General features: G+C 39.8%; 21 non-coding genes across 21 annotated transcripts; all 21 read left to right on the forward strand.

Moving 5' to 3' along the window:
* The first annotated feature begins 162 nt into the window (after positions 1 to 162).
* trnar-acg lies at positions 163 to 235 on the forward strand. The gene has a single exon. It is a non-coding gene; the product is annotated as a tRNA-Arg (tRNA).
* Positions 236 to 445: 210 nt separating this feature from the next.
* Positions 446 to 517, forward strand: trnae-uuc. Its single transcript has one exon. It is a non-coding gene; the product is annotated as a tRNA-Glu (tRNA).
* Positions 518 to 1,475: 958 nt separating this feature from the next.
* trnae-uuc lies at positions 1,476 to 1,547 on the forward strand. The gene has a single exon. It is a non-coding gene; the product is annotated as a tRNA-Glu (tRNA).
* A 952-nt stretch (positions 1,548 to 2,499) lies between these two features.
* Positions 2,500 to 2,571, forward strand: trnae-uuc. The gene has a single exon. It is a non-coding gene; the product is annotated as a tRNA-Glu (tRNA).
* Positions 2,572 to 4,572: 2,001 nt separating this feature from the next.
* Positions 4,573 to 4,645, forward strand: trnar-acg. The gene has a single exon. It is a non-coding gene; the product is annotated as a tRNA-Arg (tRNA).
* A 203-nt stretch (positions 4,646 to 4,848) lies between these two features.
* Positions 4,849 to 4,920, forward strand: trnae-uuc. Its single transcript has one exon. It is a non-coding gene; the product is annotated as a tRNA-Glu (tRNA).
* Positions 4,921 to 5,238: 318 nt separating this feature from the next.
* On the forward strand, positions 5,239 to 5,311 carry trnar-acg. The gene has a single exon. It is a non-coding gene; the product is annotated as a tRNA-Arg (tRNA).
* Positions 5,312 to 6,564: 1,253 nt separating this feature from the next.
* On the forward strand, positions 6,565 to 6,637 carry trnar-acg. The gene has a single exon. It is a non-coding gene; the product is annotated as a tRNA-Arg (tRNA).
* Positions 6,638 to 6,847: 210 nt separating this feature from the next.
* On the forward strand, positions 6,848 to 6,919 carry trnae-uuc. Its single transcript has one exon. It is a non-coding gene; the product is annotated as a tRNA-Glu (tRNA).
* Positions 6,920 to 7,594: 675 nt separating this feature from the next.
* Positions 7,595 to 7,667, forward strand: trnar-acg. Its single transcript has one exon. It is a non-coding gene; the product is annotated as a tRNA-Arg (tRNA).
* A 203-nt stretch (positions 7,668 to 7,870) lies between these two features.
* Positions 7,871 to 7,942, forward strand: trnae-uuc. The gene has a single exon. It is a non-coding gene; the product is annotated as a tRNA-Glu (tRNA).
* Positions 7,943 to 8,260: 318 nt separating this feature from the next.
* Positions 8,261 to 8,333, forward strand: trnar-acg. Its single transcript has one exon. It is a non-coding gene; the product is annotated as a tRNA-Arg (tRNA).
* A 1,606-nt stretch (positions 8,334 to 9,939) lies between these two features.
* Positions 9,940 to 10,012, forward strand: trnar-acg. Its single transcript has one exon. It is a non-coding gene; the product is annotated as a tRNA-Arg (tRNA).
* Positions 10,013 to 10,223: 211 nt separating this feature from the next.
* Positions 10,224 to 10,295, forward strand: trnae-uuc. Its single transcript has one exon. It is a non-coding gene; the product is annotated as a tRNA-Glu (tRNA).
* Positions 10,296 to 10,613: 318 nt separating this feature from the next.
* trnar-acg lies at positions 10,614 to 10,686 on the forward strand. The gene has a single exon. It is a non-coding gene; the product is annotated as a tRNA-Arg (tRNA).
* A 210-nt stretch (positions 10,687 to 10,896) lies between these two features.
* On the forward strand, positions 10,897 to 10,968 carry trnae-uuc. Its single transcript has one exon. It is a non-coding gene; the product is annotated as a tRNA-Glu (tRNA).
* Positions 10,969 to 11,952: 984 nt separating this feature from the next.
* trnar-acg lies at positions 11,953 to 12,025 on the forward strand. Its single transcript has one exon. It is a non-coding gene; the product is annotated as a tRNA-Arg (tRNA).
* Positions 12,026 to 14,895: 2,870 nt separating this feature from the next.
* On the forward strand, positions 14,896 to 14,967 carry trnae-uuc. Its single transcript has one exon. It is a non-coding gene; the product is annotated as a tRNA-Glu (tRNA).
* Positions 14,968 to 16,221: 1,254 nt separating this feature from the next.
* Positions 16,222 to 16,293, forward strand: trnae-uuc. The gene has a single exon. It is a non-coding gene; the product is annotated as a tRNA-Glu (tRNA).
* Positions 16,294 to 17,277: 984 nt separating this feature from the next.
* On the forward strand, positions 17,278 to 17,350 carry trnag-acc. The gene has a single exon. It is a non-coding gene; the product is annotated as a tRNA-Gly (tRNA).
* Positions 17,351 to 17,560: 210 nt separating this feature from the next.
* trnae-uuc lies at positions 17,561 to 17,632 on the forward strand. The gene has a single exon. It is a non-coding gene; the product is annotated as a tRNA-Glu (tRNA).
* Positions 17,633 to 18,081: the final 449 nt, after the last annotated feature.

Below are 18,081 nucleotides of genomic sequence, written 5' to 3' on the forward strand. Positions count from 1 at the left end.
CCAACATCTCTGAGAAAAAGATGGAGCTTGTAATTACAACAAGCATAATTTCAACGTTTATGAATTTGTCTGTGATGTTTTTTTTAAGTAACTGTCTTCCCATATGGTCTGGCTTTTAGAATTCCTGGTTTTCGCCCGGGTTGAACTCCCAGCTTAGACGTGGGGCCAGTGGCGCAATGGATAACGTGTCTGACTACGGATCAGAAGATTCTAGGTTCGACTCCTGGCTGGCTCGATACTTAATTTAATTGATTGAAATCAAGCCGGGATTGATACTGTATACTTTTCAGTGCTTCTGGCTGTTCTCACTTCAAACTCATTTTAGACTGATTTCATCTGGACATTCCCCAACATCTCAGAGAAAAAAAGATGTAGCTTTTAATCCAACAGGCATAATGTCAACATTTAAAGATTTGTCTGTGATGTGTATTTTAAGTATGTCTCTTCCCAAATGGTCTAGCGGTTAGGATTCCTGGTTTTCACCCAGGTGGCCCGGGTTCAACTCCCGGTATGGGAAAGAATATCTTGTCGTTTGGGATGCACTTGCGTAACAACAGATACTGCATTTTAACTGGCAGCAGTTTCACACAACACAACAATATTCCCTCAGCAACAGAAAATGTGACATGTTATGTAGATTCAAATTATACAAGGCATTTTAAACGTTGAATACACTTCAAGTTTGCATTTCTTGCTCTGCAGTAAAATTCATGCAACAACAGGAGGATCAAATTAAGATATGCATCTGTAACAGAAATCCCAAGGAACCTTGTCGGTGACAGAAGCTATGACTGTGTACACTGGCCTAAGTGTGTCCTGACTTCAGCTTGGCTGTGCGGCCAGTGGCGCAATGGATAACGTGTCTGATAACAGGTCAGAAGATAGAAGATTGAATATTTGACTCCTGTTTGGCTCAAAACTATATTTATTTGACCAAAATCATGCTGGGAAAAATACTGTATACTTTTCATTGTGTCTGGCAGTTCTCGATTCAAACACATTTTAGACTGATTTTATATGGGACTTTTCTCCAACATCTCTGAGAAAAAGATGGAGCTTGTAATTACAACAAGCATAATTTCAACGTTTATGGATTTGTCTGTGATGTTTTTTTTAAGTAACTGTCTTCCCATATGGTCTGGCTTTTAGAATTCCTGGTTTTCGCCCGGGTTGAACTCCCAGCTTAGACGTGGGGCCAGTGGCGCAATGGATAACATGTCTGACTACGGATCAGAAGATTCTAGGTTCGACTCCTGGCTGGCTCGATACTTAATTTAATTGATTGAAATCAAGCCGGGATTGATACTGTATACTTTTCAGTGCTTCTGGCTGTTCTCACTTCAAACTCATTTTAGACTGATTTCATCTGGACATTCCCCAACATCTCAGAGAAAAAAAGATGTAGCTTTTAATCCAACAGGCATAATGTCAACATTTAAAGATTTGTCTGTGATGTGTATTTTAAGTATGTGTCTTCCCATATGGTCTAGCGGTTAGGATTCCTGGTTTTCACCCAGGTGGCCTGGGTTCAACTCCCGGTATGGGAAAGAATATCTTGTCCTTTGGGATGCACTTGTGTAACAACATATACTGCATTTTAACTGGCAGCAGTTTCACACAACACAACAATATTCCCTCAGCAACATGAAATGTGACATGTTATGTAGATTCAAATTATATAAGCCATTTTAAACCTTGAATACACTTCATGGCTGCATTTCTTGCTCTGCAGTAAAATTCATGCAACAACAGGAGGATCAAATTAAGATTTGCATCTGTAACAGTAAGGAACCTTGTCGGTGACAGAAGCTATGACTGTGTACACTGGCCTAGGTGTGTCCTGACTTCAGCTTGGCTGTGCGGCCAGTGACGCAATGGATAACGTGTCTGATAACAGGTCAGAAGATAGAAGATTGAATATTTGACTCCTGTTTGGCTCAAAACTAGATTTATTTGACCAAAATCAAGCTGGGAAAAATACTGTATACTTTTCATTGTGTCTGGCAGTTCTCAATTCAAACACATTTTAGACTGATTTTATATGGGACTTTTCTCCAACATCTCTGAGAAAAAGATGGAGCTTGTAATTACAACAAGCATAATTTCAACGTTTATGGATTTGTCTGTGATGTTTTTTTTAAGTAACTGTCTTCCCATATGGTCTGGCTTTTAGAATTCCTGGTTTTCGCCCGGGTTGAACTCCCAGCTTAGACGTGGGGCCAGTGGCGCAATGGATAACATGTCTGACTACGGATCAGAAGATTCTAGGTTCGACTCCTGGCTGGCTCGATACTTAATTTAATTGATTGAAATCAAGCCGGGATTGATACTGTATACTTTTCAGTGCTTCTGGCTGTTCTCACTTCAAACTCATTTTAGACTGATTTCATCTGGACATTCCCCAACATCTCAGAGAAAAAAAGATGTAGCTTTTAATCCAACAGGCATAATGTCAACATTTAAAGATTTGTCTGTGATGTGTATTTTAAGTATGTGTCTTCCCATATGGTCTAGCGGTTAGGATTCCTGGTTTTCGCCCAGGTGGCATGGGTTCAACTCCCGGTATGGGAAAGAATATCTTGCCGTTTGGGATGCACTTGTGTAACAACAGATTTTAGCTGGCAGCAGTTTCACACAACACAACAATATTCCCTCAGCAACAGCAAATGTGACATGTTATGTAGATTCAAATTATACAAGGCATTTTAAACGTTGAATACACTTCAAGTTTGCATTTCTTGCTCTGCAGTAAAATTCATGCAACAACAGGAGGATCAAATTAAGATATGCATCTGAAACAGAAAACCAGGGAACCTTGTTGTTGACAGACGCAATGACTGTGTACACTGGTCTAGCTGTGACCTGACTACAGCTTAGATGTGGGGCCAGTGGCGCAATGGATAACGTGTCTGACTACAGATCAGAAGATTCTAGTTTCGACTCCTGGCTGGCTCGATATTTAATTGATTGAAATCATGCCGGGATTGATACTGTATACTTTTCAGTTCATCTGGCTGTTCTCACTTCAAACTAATTTTAGACTGATTTCATCTGGACATTCCCCAACATCTCAGAGAAAAAAAGATGTAGCTTTTAATCCAACAGGCATAATGTCAACATTTAAAAATTTGTCTGTGATGTGTATTTTAAGTATATGTCTTTCCATATGGTCTAGCGGTTAGGATTCCTGGTTTTCACCAAGGTGGCCTGGGTTCAACTCCCGGTATGGGAAAGAATATCTTGTCATTTGGGATGCACTTGTTTAAGAACAGATACCACATTTTAACTGGCAGCAGAATCACACAACACAACAATATTCCCTCAGCAACAGGAAATGTGACATGTTATGTAGATTCAAATTATACAAGGCATTTTAAACGTTGAATACACTTCAAGTTTGCATTTCTTGCTCTGCAGTAAAATTCATGCAACAACAGGAGGATCAAATTAAGATATGCATCTGAAACAGAAAACCAAGGAGACTTGTTGTTGACAGACGCAATGACTGTGTACACTGGTCTAGCTGTGGCCTGACTACAGCTTAGATGTGGGGCCAGTGGCGCAATGGATAACGTGTCTGACTACAGATCAGAAGATTCTAGTTTCGACTCCTGCCTGGCTCGATATTTAATTGATTGAAATCATGCCGGTATTGATACTGTATACTTTTCAGTTCATCTGGCTGTTCTCACTTCAAACTAATTTTAGACTGATTTCATCTGGACATTCCCCAACATCTCAGAGAAAAAAAGATGTAGCTTTTAATCCGACAGGCATAATGTCAACATTTAAAAATTTGTCTGTGATGTGTATTTTAAGTATATGTCTTTCCATATGGTCTAGCGGTTAGGATTCCTGGTTTTCACCAAGGTGGCCTGGGTTCAACTCCCGGTATGGGAAAGAATATCTTGTCATTTGGGATGCACTTGTGTAAGAACAGATACCACATTTTAACTGGCAGCAGAATCACACAACACAACAATATTCCCTCAGCAACAAGAAATGTGACATGTTATGTATGTAGATTCACATTTTACAAGGCATTTTAAACGTTGAATACACTTCATGGCTGCATTTCTTGCTCTGCAGTAAAATTCATGCAACAACAGGAGGATCAAATTAAGATTTGCATCTGTAACAGAAATCCCAAGGAACCTTGTCGGTGACAGAAGCTATGACTGTGTACACTGGCCTAGGTGTGTCCTGACTTCAGCTTGGCTGTGCGGCCAGTGGTGCAATGGATAACGTGTCTGATAACAGGTCAGAAGATTGAATATTTGACTCCTGTTTGGCTCAAAACTAGATTTATTTGACCAAAATCAAGCTGGGAAAAATACTGTATACTTTTCATTGTGTCTGGCAGTTCTCGATTCAAACACATTTTAGACTGATTTTATATGGGACTTTTCTCCAACATCTCTGAGAAAAAGATGGAGCTTGTAATTACAACAAGAATAATTTCAACGTTTATGGATTTGTCTGTGATGTTTTTTTTAAGTAACTGTCTTCCCATATGGTCTGGCTTTTAGGATTCCTGGTTTTCGCCCGGGTTGAACTCCCAGCTTAGACGTGGGGCCAGTAGCGCAATGGATAACGTGTCTGACTACGGATCAGAAGATTCTAGGTTCGACTCCTGGCTGGCTCGATAGTTAATTTAATTGATTGATATCAAGCCGGGATTGATACTGAATACTTTTCAGTGCTGTTCTCACTTCAAACTCATTTTAGACTGATTTCATCTGGACATTCCCCAACATCTCAGAGAAAAAAAGATGTAGCTTTTAATCCAACAGGCATAATGTCAACATTTAAAGATTTGTCTGTGATGTGTATTTTAAGTATGTGTCTTCCCATATGGTCTAGCGGTTAGGATTCCTGGTTTTCACCCAGATGGCCGGGGTTCAACTCCCGGTATGGGAAAGAATATCTTGTCATTTGGGATGCACTTGTGTAACAACAGATACTGCATTTTAGCTGGCAGCAGTTTCACACAACACAACAATATTCCCTCAGCAACAGGAAATGTGACATGTTATGTAGATTCAAATTATACAAGGCATTTTAAACATTGAATACACTTCAAGTTTGCATTTCTTGCTCTGCAGTAAAATTCATGCAACAACAGGAGGATCAAATTAAGATATGCATCTGAAACAGAAAACCAAGGAACCTTGTTGTTGACAGACGCAATGACTGTGTACACTGGTCTAGCTGTGACCTGACTTCAGCTTAGACGTGGGGCCAGTGGCGCAATGGATAACGTGTCTGACTACGGATCAGAAGATTCTAGGTTCGACTCCTGGCTGGCTCTATACTTAATTTAATTGATTGAAATCATGCCGGGTTGATACTGTATACTTTTCAGTTCATCTGGCTGTTCTCACTTCAAACTCATTTTAGACTGATTTCATCTGGACATTCCCCAACATCTCAGAGAAAAAAAGATGTAGCTTTTAATCCAACAGGCATAATGTCAACATTTAAAGATTTGTCTGTGATGTGTATTTTAAGTATATGTCTTCCCATATGGTCTGGCGGTTAGGATTCCTGGTTTTCACCAAGGTGGCCTGGGTTCAACTCCTGGTATGGGAAAGAATATCTTGTCCTTTGGGATGCACTTGTGTAACAACAGATACTGCATTTTAACTGGCAGCAGTTTCACACAACACAACAATATTCCCTCAGCAACAGGAAATGTGACATGTTATGTAGATTCAAATTTTACAAGGCATTTTAAAAGTTGAATACACTTCATGGCTGCATTTCTTGCTCTGCAGTAAAATTCATGCAACAACAGGAGGATCAAATTAAGATTTGCATCTGTAACAGAAATCCCAAGGAACCTTGTCGGTGACTGTGTACACTGGCCTAGGTGTGTCCTGACTTCAGCTTGGCTGTGCGGCCAGTGGCGCAATGGATAACGTGTCTGATAACAGGTCAGAAGATTGAATATTTGACTCCTGTTTGGCTCAAAACTAGATTTATTTGACCAAAATCAAGCTGGGAAAAATACTGTATACTTTTCATTGTGTCTGGCAGTTCTCGATTCAAACACATTTTAGACTGATTTTATATGGGACTTTTCTCCAACATCTCTGAGAAAAAGATGGAGCTTGTAATTACAACAAGCATCATTTCAACGTTTATGGATTTGTCTGTGATGTTTTTTTTAAGTAACTGTCTTCCCATATGGTCTGGCATTTAGGATTCCTGGTTTTCGCCCGGGTTGAACTCCCAGTATGGGAAAGAACATCTTGTCATTTGGGATGCACTTGTGTAAGAACAGATACCACATTTTAACTGGCAGCAGAATCACACAACACAACAATATTCCCTCAGCAACAGCAAATGTGACATGTTTTGTAGATTCATAATTTACAAGACTTTTTAAACATTGAATACACTTCAAGTTTGCATTTCTTGCTCTGCAGTAAAATTCATGCAACAACAGGAGGATCAAATTAAGATATGCATCTGAAACAGAAAACCAAGGAACCTTGTTGTTGACAGACGCAATGACTGTGTACACTGGTCTAGCTGTGACCTGACTTCAGCTTAGACGTGGGGCCAGTGGCGCAATGGATAACGTGTCTGACTACGGATCAGAAGATTCTAGGTTCGACTCCTGGCTGGCTTGATACTTAATTTAATTGATTGATATCAAGCCGGGATTGATTATGAATACTTTTCAGTGCTTCAGGCTGTTCTCACTTCAAACTCATTTCAGACTGATTTCATCTGGACATTCCCCAACATCTCAGAGAAAAAAAGATGTAGCTTTTAATCCAACAGGCATAATGTCAACATTTAAAGATTTGTCTGTGATGTGTGTTTTAAGTATGTGTCTTCCCATATGGTCTAGCGGTTAGGATTCCTGGTTTTCACCCAGGTGGCCTGGGTTCAACTCCCAGTATGGGAAAGAATATCTTGTCCTTTGGGATGCACTTGTGTAACAACTGATACTGCATTTTAACTGGCAGCAGTTTCACTCAACACAACAATATTCCCTCAGCAACAGGAAATGTGACATGTTATGTAGATTCAAATTATATAAGGCATTTTAAACCTTGAATACACTTCATGGCTGCATTTCTTGATCTGCAGTAAAATTCATGCAACAACAGGAGGATCAAATTAAGATTTGCATCTGTAACAGAAATCCCAAGGAACCTTGTCGGTGACAGAAGCTATGACTGTGTACACTGGCCTAAGTGTGTCCTGACTTCAGCTTGGCTGTGCGGCCAGTGGCGCAATGGATAACGTGTCTGATAACAGGTCAGAAGATAGAAGATTGAATATTTGACTCCTGTTTGGCTCAAAACTAGATTTATTTGACCAAAATCAAGCTGGGAAAAATACTGTATACTTTTCATTGTGTCTGGCAGTTCTCGATTCAAACACATTTTAGACTGATTTTATATGGGACTTTTCTCCAACATCTCTGAGAAAAAGATGGAGCTTGTAATTACAACAAGAATAATTTCAACGTTTATGGATTTGTCTGTGATGTTTTTTTTAAGTAACTGTCTTCCCATATGGTCTGGCTTTTAGGATTCCTGGTTTTCGCCCGGGTTGAACTCCCAGCTTAGACGTGGGGCCAGTAGCGCAATGGATAACGTGTCTGACTACGGATCAGAAGATTCTAGGTTCGACTCCTGGCTGGCTCGATAGTTAATTTAATTGATTGATATCAAGCCGGGATTGATACTGAATACTTTTCAGTGCTGTTCTCACTTCAAACTCATTTTAGACTGATTTCATCTGGACATTCCCCAACATCTCAGAGAAAAAAATATGTAGCTTTTAATCCAAAAGGCATAATGTCAACATTTAAAGATTTGTCTGTGATGTGTATTTTAAGTATGTGTCTTCCCATATGGTCTAGCGGTTAGGATTCCTGGTTTTCACCCAGGTGGCCGGGGTTCAACTCCCGGTATGGGAAAGAATATCTTGTCATTTGGGATGCACTTGTGTAACAACAGATACTGCATTTTAGCTGGCAGCAGTTTCACACAACACAACAATATTCCCTCAGCAACAGGAAATGTGACATGTTATGTAGATTCAAATTATACAAGGCATTTTAAACATTGAATACACTTCAAGTTTGCATTTCTTGCTCTGCAGTAAAATTCATGCAACAACAGGAGGATCAAATTAAGATATGCATCTGAAACAGAAAACCAAGGAACCTTGTTGTTGACAGACGCAATGACTGTGTACACTGGTCTAGCTGTGACCTGACTTCAGCTTAGATGTGGGGCCAGTGGCGCAATGGATAACGTGTCTGACTACGGATCAGAAGATTCTAGGTTTGACTCCTGGCTGGCTCTATACTTAATTTAATTGATTGAAATCATGCCGGGATTGATACTGTATACTTTTCAGTTCATCTGGCTGTTCTCACTTCAAACTCATTTTAGACTGATTTCATCTGGACATTCCCCAACATCTCAGAGAAAAAAAGATGTAGCTTTTAATCCAACAGGCATAATGTCAACATTTAAAGATTTGTCTGTGATGTGTATTTTAAGTATATGTTTTCCCATATGGTCTGGCGGTTAGGATTCCTGGTTTTCACCAAGGTGGCCTGGGTTCAACTCCTGGTATGGGAAAGAATATCTTGTCCTTTGGGATGCACTTGTGTAACAACAGATACTGCATTTTAACTGGCAGCAGTTTCACACAACACAACAATATTCCCTCAGCAACAGGAAATGTGACATGTTATGTAGATTCAAATTATACAAGGCATTTTAAAAGTTGAATACACTTCATGGCTGCATTTCTTGCTCTGCAGTAAAATTCATGCAACAACAGGAGGATCAAATTAAGATTTGCATCTGTAACAGAAATCCCAAGGAACCTTGTCGGTGACTGTGTACACTGGCCTAGGTGTGTCCTGACTTCAGCTTGGCTGTGCGGCCAGTGGCGCAATGGATAACGTGTCTGATAACAGGTCAGAAGATTGAATATTTGACTCCTGTTTGGCTCAAAACTAGATTTATTTGACCAAAATCAAGCTGGGAAAAATACTGTATACTTTTCATTGTGTCTGGCAGTTCTCGATTCAAACACATTTTAGACTGATTTTATATGGGACTTTTCTCCAACATCTCTGAGAAAAAGATGGAGCTTGTAATTACAACAAGCATCATTTCAACGTTTATGGATTTGTCTGTGATGTTTTTTTTAAGTAACTGTCTTCCCATATGGTCTGGCATTTAGGATTCCTGGTTTTCGCCCGGGTTGAACTCCCAGTATGGGAAAGAATATCTTGTCCTTTGGGATGCACTTGTGTAACAACAGATACTGCATTTTAACTGGCAGCAGACACAACACAACACAACAATATTCCCTCAGCAACAGGAAATGTGACATGTTGTGTATTTTCAAATTTTACAAGGCATTTTAAACGTTGAATACACTTCATGGCTGCATTTCTTGCTCTGCAGTAAAATTCATGCAACAACAGGAGGATCAAATTAAGATTTGCATCTGTAACAGAAATCCCAAGGAACCTTGTCGGTGACAGAAGCTATGACTGTGTACACTGGCCTAGGTGTGTCCTGACTTCAGCTTGGCTGTGCGGCCAGTGGCGCAATGGATAACGTGTCTGATAACAGGTCAGAAGATTGAATATTTGACTCCTGTTTGGCTCAAAACTAGATTTATTTGACCAAAATCAAGCTGGGAAAAATACTGTATACTTTTCATTGTGTCTGGCAGTTCTCGATTCAAACACATTTTAGACTGATTTTATATGGGACTTTTCAACAACATCTCTGAGAAAAAAGATGGAGCTTGTAATTACAACAAGCATAATTTCAACGTTTATGGATTTGTCTGTGATGTTTTTTTTAAGTAACTGTCTTCCCATATGGTCTGGCGTTTAGGATTCCTGGTTTTCGCCCGGGTTGAACTCCCAGCTTAGACGTGGGGCCAGTGGCGCAATGGATAACGTGTCTGACTACGGATCAGAAGATTCTAGGTTCGACTCCTGGCTGGCTCAATACTTAATTTAATTGATTGAATTCAAGCCGGGATTGATACTGAATACTTTTCAGTGCTTCTGGCTGTTCTCACTTCAAACTCATTTTAGACTGATTTCATCTGGACATTCCCCAACATCTCAGAGAAAAAAAAGATGTAGCTTTTAATCCAACAGGCATAATGTCAACATTTAAAGATTTGTCTGTGATGTGTATTTTAAGTATGTGTCTTCCCATATGGTCTAGCGGTTAGGATTCCTGGTTTTCACCCAGGTGGCCCGGTTTCAACTCCCGGTATGGGAAAGAATATCTTGTCGTTTGGGATGCACTTGTGTAACAACAGATACTGCATTTTAACTGGCAGCAGTTTCACACAACACAACAATATTCCCTCAGCAACAGGAAATGTGACATGTTATGTAGATTCAAATTATACAAGGCATTTTAAACGTTGAATAGACTTCATGGCTGCATTTCTTGCTCTGCAGTAATATTCATGCAACAACAGGAGGATCAAATTAAGATATGCATCTGAAACAGAAAACCAAGGAACCTTGTTGTTGACAGACGCAATGACTGTGTACACTGGTCTAGCTGTGACCTGACTTCAGCTTAGACGTGGGGCCAGTGGCGCAATGGATAACGTGTCTGACTACGGATCAGAAGATTCTAGGTTCGACTCCTGGCTGGCTCGATACTTAATTTAATTGATTGAAATCAAGCCGGGATTGATACTGAATACTTTTCAGTGCTTCTGGCTGTTCTCACTTCAAACTCATTTTAGACTGATTTCATCTGGACATTCCCCAACATCTCAGAGAAAAAAAGATGTAGCTTTTAATCCAACAGGCATAATGTCAACATTTAAAGATTTGTCTGTGATGTGTATTTCAAGTATGTGTCTTCCCATATGGTCTAGCGGTTAGGATTCCTGGTTTTCATCCAGGTGGCCCGGGTTCAACTCCCGGTGTGGGAAAGAATATCTTGGCGTTTGGGATGCACTTGTGTAACAACAGATATTGCATTTTAACTGGCAGCAGTTTCACACAACACAACAATATTCCCTCAGCAACAGGAAATGTGACATGTTATGTAGATTCAAATTATACAAGGCTTTTTAAACGTTGAATACACTTCATGGCTGCATTTCTTGCTCTGCAGTAAAATTCATGCAACAACAGGAGGATCAAATTAAGATTTGCATCTGTAACAGAAATCCCAAGGAACCTTGTCTGTGACAGAAGCTATGACTGTGTACACTGGCCTAGGTGTGTCCTGACTTCAGCTTGGCTGTGCGGCCAGTGGCGCAATGGATAACGTGTCTGATAACAGGTCAGAAGATTGAATATTTGACTCCTGTTTGGCTCAAAACTAGATTTATTTGACCAAAATCAAGCTGGGAAAAATACTGTATACTTTTCATTGTGTCTGGCAGTTCTCGATTCAAACACATTTTAGACTGATTTTATATGGGACTTTTCTCCAACATCTCTGAGAAAAAGATGGAGCTTGTAATTACAACAAGCATCATTTCAACGTTTATGGATTTGTCTGTGATGTTTTTTTTAAGTAACTGTCTTCCCATATGGTCTGGCGTTTAGGATTCCTGGTTTTCGCCCGGGTTGAACTCCCAGTATGGGAAAGAACATCTTGTCATTTGGGATGCACTTGTGTAAGAACAGATACCACATTTTAACTGGCAGCAGAATCACACAACACAACAATATTCCCTCAGCAACAGAAAATGTGACATGTTTTGTAGATTCATAATTTACAAGACTTTTTAAACATTGAATACACTTCAAGTTTGCATTTCTTGCTCTGCAGTAAAATTCATGCAACAACAGGAGGATCAAATTAAGATATGCATCTGAAACAGAAAACCAAGGAACCTTGTTGTTGACAGACGCAATGACTGTGTACACTGGTCTAGCTGTGACCTGACTTCAGCTTAGACGTGGGGCCAGTGGCGCAATGGGTAACGTGTCTGACTACGGATCAGAAGATTCTAGGTTCGACTCCTGGCTGGCTCTATACTTAATTTAATTGATTGAAATCATGCCGGGATTGATACTGTATACTTTTCAGTTCATCTGGCTGTTCTCACTTCAAACTCATTTTAGACTGATTTCATCTGGACATTCCCCAACATCTCAGAGAAAAAAAGATGTAGCTTTTAATCCAACAGGCATAATGTCAACATTTAAAGATTTGTCTGTGATGTGTATTTTAAGTATATGTCTTCCCATATGGTCTGGCGGTTAGGATTCCTGGTTTTCACCAAGGTGGCCTGGGTTCAACTCCCGGTATGGGAAAGAATATCTTGTCGTTTGGGATGCACTTGTGTAACAACAGATACTGCATTTTAACTGGCAGCAGTTTCACACAACACAACAATATTCCCTCAGCAACAGGAAATGTGACATGTTATACAATGATGATTCAAATTATACAAGGCATTTTAAACGTTGAATAGACTTCATGGCTGCATTTCTTGCTCTGCAGTAATATTCATGCAACAACAGGAGGATCAAATTAAGATTTGCATCTTTAACAGAAATCCCAAGGAACCTTGTCGGTGACAGAAGCTATGACTGGCCTAGGTGTGTCCTGACTTCAGCTTGGCTGTGCGGCCAGTGATAACGTGTCTGATAACAGGTCAGAAGATTGAATATTTGACTCCTGTTTGGCTCAAAACTAGATTTATTTGGCCAAAATCAAGCTGGGAAAAATACTGTATACTTTTCATTGTGTCTGGCTTTTCTCGATTCAAACACATTTTAGACTGATTTTATATGGGACTTTTCTCCAACATCTCTGAGAAAAAAGATGGAGCTTGTAATACAACAAGCATAATTTCAACGTTTATGGATTTGTCTGTGATGTTTTTTTTAAGTAACTGTCTTCCCATATGGTCTGGCGTTTAGGATTCCTGGTTTTCGCACGGGTTGAACTCCCGGTATGGGAAAGAATATCTTGTCGTTTGGGATGCACTTGTGTAAGAACAGATACCACATTTTAACTGGCAGCAGAATCACACAACACAACAATATTCCCTCAGCAACAGCAAATGTGACATGTTTTGTAGATTCATAATTTACAAGACTTTTTAAACATTGAATACACTTCAAGTTTGCATTTCTTGCTCTGCAGTAAAATTCATGCAACAACAGGAGGATCAAATTAAGATATGCATCTGAAACAGAAAACCAAGGAACCTTGTTGTTGACAGACGCAATGACTGTGTACACTGGTCTAGCTGTGACCTGACTTCAGCTTAGACGTGGGGCCAGTGGCGCGATGTATAACGTGTCTGACTACGGATCAGAAGATTCTAGGTTCGACTCCTTGCTGCCTCGATACTTAATGTTTAATTGATTGAAATCAAGCCGGGATTGATACTGTATACTTTTCAGTGCTTCTGGCTGTTCTCACTTCAAACTCATTTTTAGACTGATTTCATCTGGACATTCCCCAACATCTCAGAGAAAAAAAGATGTAGCTTTTAATCCAACAGGCATAATGTCAACATTTAAAGATTTGTCTGTGATGTGTATTTTAAGTATGTGTCTTCCCATATGGTCTAGCGGTTAGGATTCCTGGTTTTCACCCAGGTGGCCGGGGTTCATCTCCCGGTATGGGAAAGAATATCTTGTAGTTTGGGATGCACTTGTGTAACAACAGATACTGCATTTTAACTGGCAGCAGTTTCACACAACACAACAGTATTCCCTCAGCAACAGGAAATGTGACATGTTATGTAGATTCAAATTATACAAGGCATTTTAAACGTTGAATACACTTCATGGCTGCATTTCTTGCTCTGCAGTAAAATTCATGCAACAACAGGAGGATCAAATTAAGATTTGCATCTGTAACAGAAATCCCAAGGAACCTTGTCGGTGACAGAAGCTATGACTGTGTACACTGGCCTAGGTGTGTCCTGACTTCAGCTTGGCTGTGCGGCCAGTGGCGCAATGGATAACATGTCTGATAACAGGTCAGAAAAATGAATATTTGACTCCTGTTTGTCTCAAAACTAGATTTATTTGACCAAAATCAAGCTGGGAAAAATACTGTATACTTTTCATTGTGTCTGGCAGTTCTAGATTCAAACACATTTTAGACTGATTTTATATGGGACTTTTCTCCATCATCTCTGAGAAAAAGATGGAGCTTGTAATTACAACAAGCATAATTTCAACGTTTATGGATTTGTCTGTGATGTTTTTTTAAAGTAACTGTCTTCCCATATGGTCTGGCTTTTAGGATTCCTGTTTTTCGCCCGGGTTCAACTCCCAGTATGGGAAAGAACATCTTGTCATTTGGGATGCACTTGTGTAAGAACAGATACCACATTTTAACTGGCAGCAGAATCACACAACACAACAATATTCCCTCAGCAACAGAAAATGTGACATGTTTTGTAGATTCATAATTTACAAGACTTTTTAAACATTGAATACACTTCAAGTTTGCATTTCTTGCTCTGCAGTAAAATTCATGCAACAACAGGAGGATCAAATTAAGATATGCATCTGAAACAGAAAACCAAGGAACCTTGTTGTTGACAGACGCAATGACTGTGTACACTGGTCTAGCTGTGACCTGACTTCAGCTTAGACGTGGAGCCAGTGGCGCGATGTATAACGTGTCTGACTACGGATCAGAATATTCTAGGTTCGACTCCTTGCTGCATTGATACTTAATGTTTAATTGATTAAAATCAAACCGGGTATGATACTGTATACTTCTCAGTGCCTCTGGCTGTTCTCACTTCAAACTGATTTCATCTGGACATTCCCCAACATCTCAGAGAAAAAAAAGATGTAGCTTTTAATTCAACAGGCATAATGTCAACATTTAAAGATTTGTCTGTGATGTGTATTTTAAGTATGTGTCTTCCCATATGGTCTAGCGGTTAGGATTCCTGGTTTTCACCCAGGTGGCCCGGGTTCAACTCCCGGTATGGGAAAGAATATCTTGTCGTTTGGGATGCACTTGTGTAACAACAGATACTGCAGTTTCACACAACACAACAATATTCCCTCAGCAACAGGAAATGTGACATGTTATGTAGATTCAAATTATACAAGGCTTTTTAAACGTTGAATACACTTCATGGCTGCATTTCTTGCTCTGCAGTAAAATTCATGCAACAACAGGAGGATCAAATTAAGATTTGCATCTGTAACAGAAATCCCAAGGAACCTTGTCGGTGACAGAAGCTATGACTGTGTACACTGGCCTAGGTGTGTCCTGACTTCAGCTTGGCTGTGCGGCCAGTGGCGCAATGGATAACGTGTCTGATAACAGGTCAGAAGATTGAATATTTGACTCCTGTTTGGCTCAAAACTAGATTTATTTGACCAAAATCAAGCTGGGAAAAATACTGTATACTTTTCATTGTCTCTGGCAGTTCTCGATTCAAACACATTTTAGACTGATTTTACATGGGACTTTTCTCCAACATCTCTGAGAAAAAAGATGGAGCTTGTAATTACAACAAGCATCATTTCAACGTTTATGGACTTGTCTGTGATGTTTTTTTCAAGTAACTGTCTTCCCATATGGTCTGGCGTTTAGGATTCCTGGTTTTCGCCCGGGTTGAACTCCCAGTATGGGAAAGAACATCTTGTCATTTGGGATTCACTTGTGTAAGAACAGATACCACATTTTAACTGGCAGCAGAATCACACAACACAACAATATGCCCTCAGCAACAGCAAATGTGACATGTTTTGTAGATTCATAATTTACAAGACTTTTTAAACATTGAATACACTTCAAGTTTGCATTTCTTGCTCTGCAGTAAAATTCATGCAACAACAGGAGGATCAAATTAAGATATGCATCTGAAACAGAAAACCAAGGAACCTTGTTGTTGACAGACGCAATGACTGTGTACACTGGTCTAGCTGTGACCTGACTGCAGCTTAAACGTGGGGCCAGTGGCGCAATAGATAACGTGTCTGACTACGGATCAGAAGATTCTAGGTTCGACTCCTGGCTGGCTCGATGCTTAATTTTTAATTGATTGAAATTAAGCCGGGATTGATCCTGTATACTTTTCAGTGCTTCTGGCTGTTCTCACTTCAAACTCATTTTAGACTGATTTCATCATACATTCCCCAACATCTCAGAGAAAAAAAGATGTAGCTTTTAATCCAACAGGCATAATGTCAACATTTAAAGATTTGTCTGTGATGTGTATTTCAAGTATGTGTCTTCCCAAATGGTCTAGCGGTTAGGATTCCTGGTTTTCACCCAGGTGGCCCGGGTTCAACTCCCGGTATGGGAAAGAATATCTTGTCGTTTGGGATGCACTTGTGTAACAACAGATACTGCATTTTAACTGGCAGCAGTTTCACACAACACAACAATATTCCCTCAGCAACAGGAAATGTGACATGTTATGTAGATTCAAATTATACAAGGCTTTTTAAATGTTGAATACACTTCATGGCTGCATTTCTTGCTCTGCAGTAAAATTAATGCAACAACAGGAGGATCAAATTAAGATTTGCATCTGTAACAGAAATCCCAAGGAACCTTGTCGGTGACAGAAGCTATGACTGTGTACACTGGCCTAGGTGTGTCCTGACTTCAGCTTGGCTGTGCGGCCACTGGCGCAATGGATAACGTGTCTGATAACAGGTCAGAAGATTGAATATTTGACTCCTGTTTGGCTCAAAACTAGATTTATTTGACCAAAATCAAGCTGGGAAAAATACTGTATACTTTTCATTGTGTCTGGCAGTTCTCGATTCAAACACATTTTAGACTGATTTTATATGGGACTTTTCTCCAACATCGCTGAGAAAAAGATGGAGCTTGTAATTACAACAAGCATCATTTCAACGTTTATGGATTTGTCTGTGATGTTTTTTTAAAGTAACTGTCTTCCCATATGGTCTGGCTTTTAGGATTTCTGGTTTTCGCCCGGGTTGAACTCCCAGTATGGGAAAGAACATCTTGTCATTTGGGATGCACTTGTGTAAGAACAGATACCACATTTTAACTGGCAGCAGAATCACACAACACAACAATATTCCCTCAGCAACAGCAAATGTGACATGTTTTGTAGATTCATAATTTACAAGACTTTTTAAACATTGAATACACTTCAAGTTTGCATTTCTTGCTCTTCAGTAAAATTCATGCAACAACAGGAGGATCAAATTAAGATATGCATCTGAAACAGAAAACCAAGGAACCTTGTTGTTGACAGACACAATGACTGTGTACACTGGTCTAGCTGTGACCTGACTTCAGCTTAGACGTGGGGCCAGTGGCGCAATGGATAACGTGTCTGACTACCGATCAGAAGATTCTAGGTTCGACTCCTGGCTGGCTCGATACTTAATTTAATTTATTGAAATCAAGCCGGGATTGATACTGTATACTTTTCAGTGCTTCTGGCTGTTCTCACTTCAAACTCATTTTAGACTGATTTCATCTGGACATTCCCCAACATCTCAGAGAAAAAAATATGTAGCTTTTAATCCAAAAGGCATAATGTCAACATTTAAAGATTTGTCTGTGATGTGTATTTTAAGTATGTGTCTTCCCATATGGTCTAGCGGTTAGGATTCCTGGTTTTCACCCAGGTGGCCCGGGTTCAACTCCCGGTATGGGAAAGAATATCTTGTTGTTTGGGATGCACTTGTGTAACAACAGATACTGCATTTTAACTGACAGCAGTTTCACACAACACAACAATATTCCCTCAGCAACAGGAAATGTGACATGTTATGTAGATTCAAATTATACAAGGCATTTTAAACGTTGAATACACTTCATTGCTGCATTTCTTGCTCTGCAGTAAAATTCATGCAACAACAGGAGGATCAAATTAAGATTTGCATCTGTAACAGAAATCCCAAGGAACCTTGTCGGTGACAGAAGCTATGACTGTGTACACTGGTCTAGCTGTGACCTGACTGCAGCTTAAACGTGGGGCCAGTGGCGCAATAGATAACGTGTCTGACTACGGATCAGAAGATTCTAGGTTCGACTCCTGGCTGGCTCGATGCTTAATTTTTAATTGATTGAAATTAAGCCGGGATTGATCCTGTATACTTTTCAG

This window comes from Oncorhynchus mykiss, chromosome 17 (genome assembly GCF_013265735.2).
Source record: "Oncorhynchus mykiss isolate Arlee chromosome 17, USDA_OmykA_1.1, whole genome shotgun sequence".
Classification (NCBI taxonomy): Eukaryota; Metazoa; Chordata; class Actinopteri; order Salmoniformes; family Salmonidae; genus Oncorhynchus; species Oncorhynchus mykiss.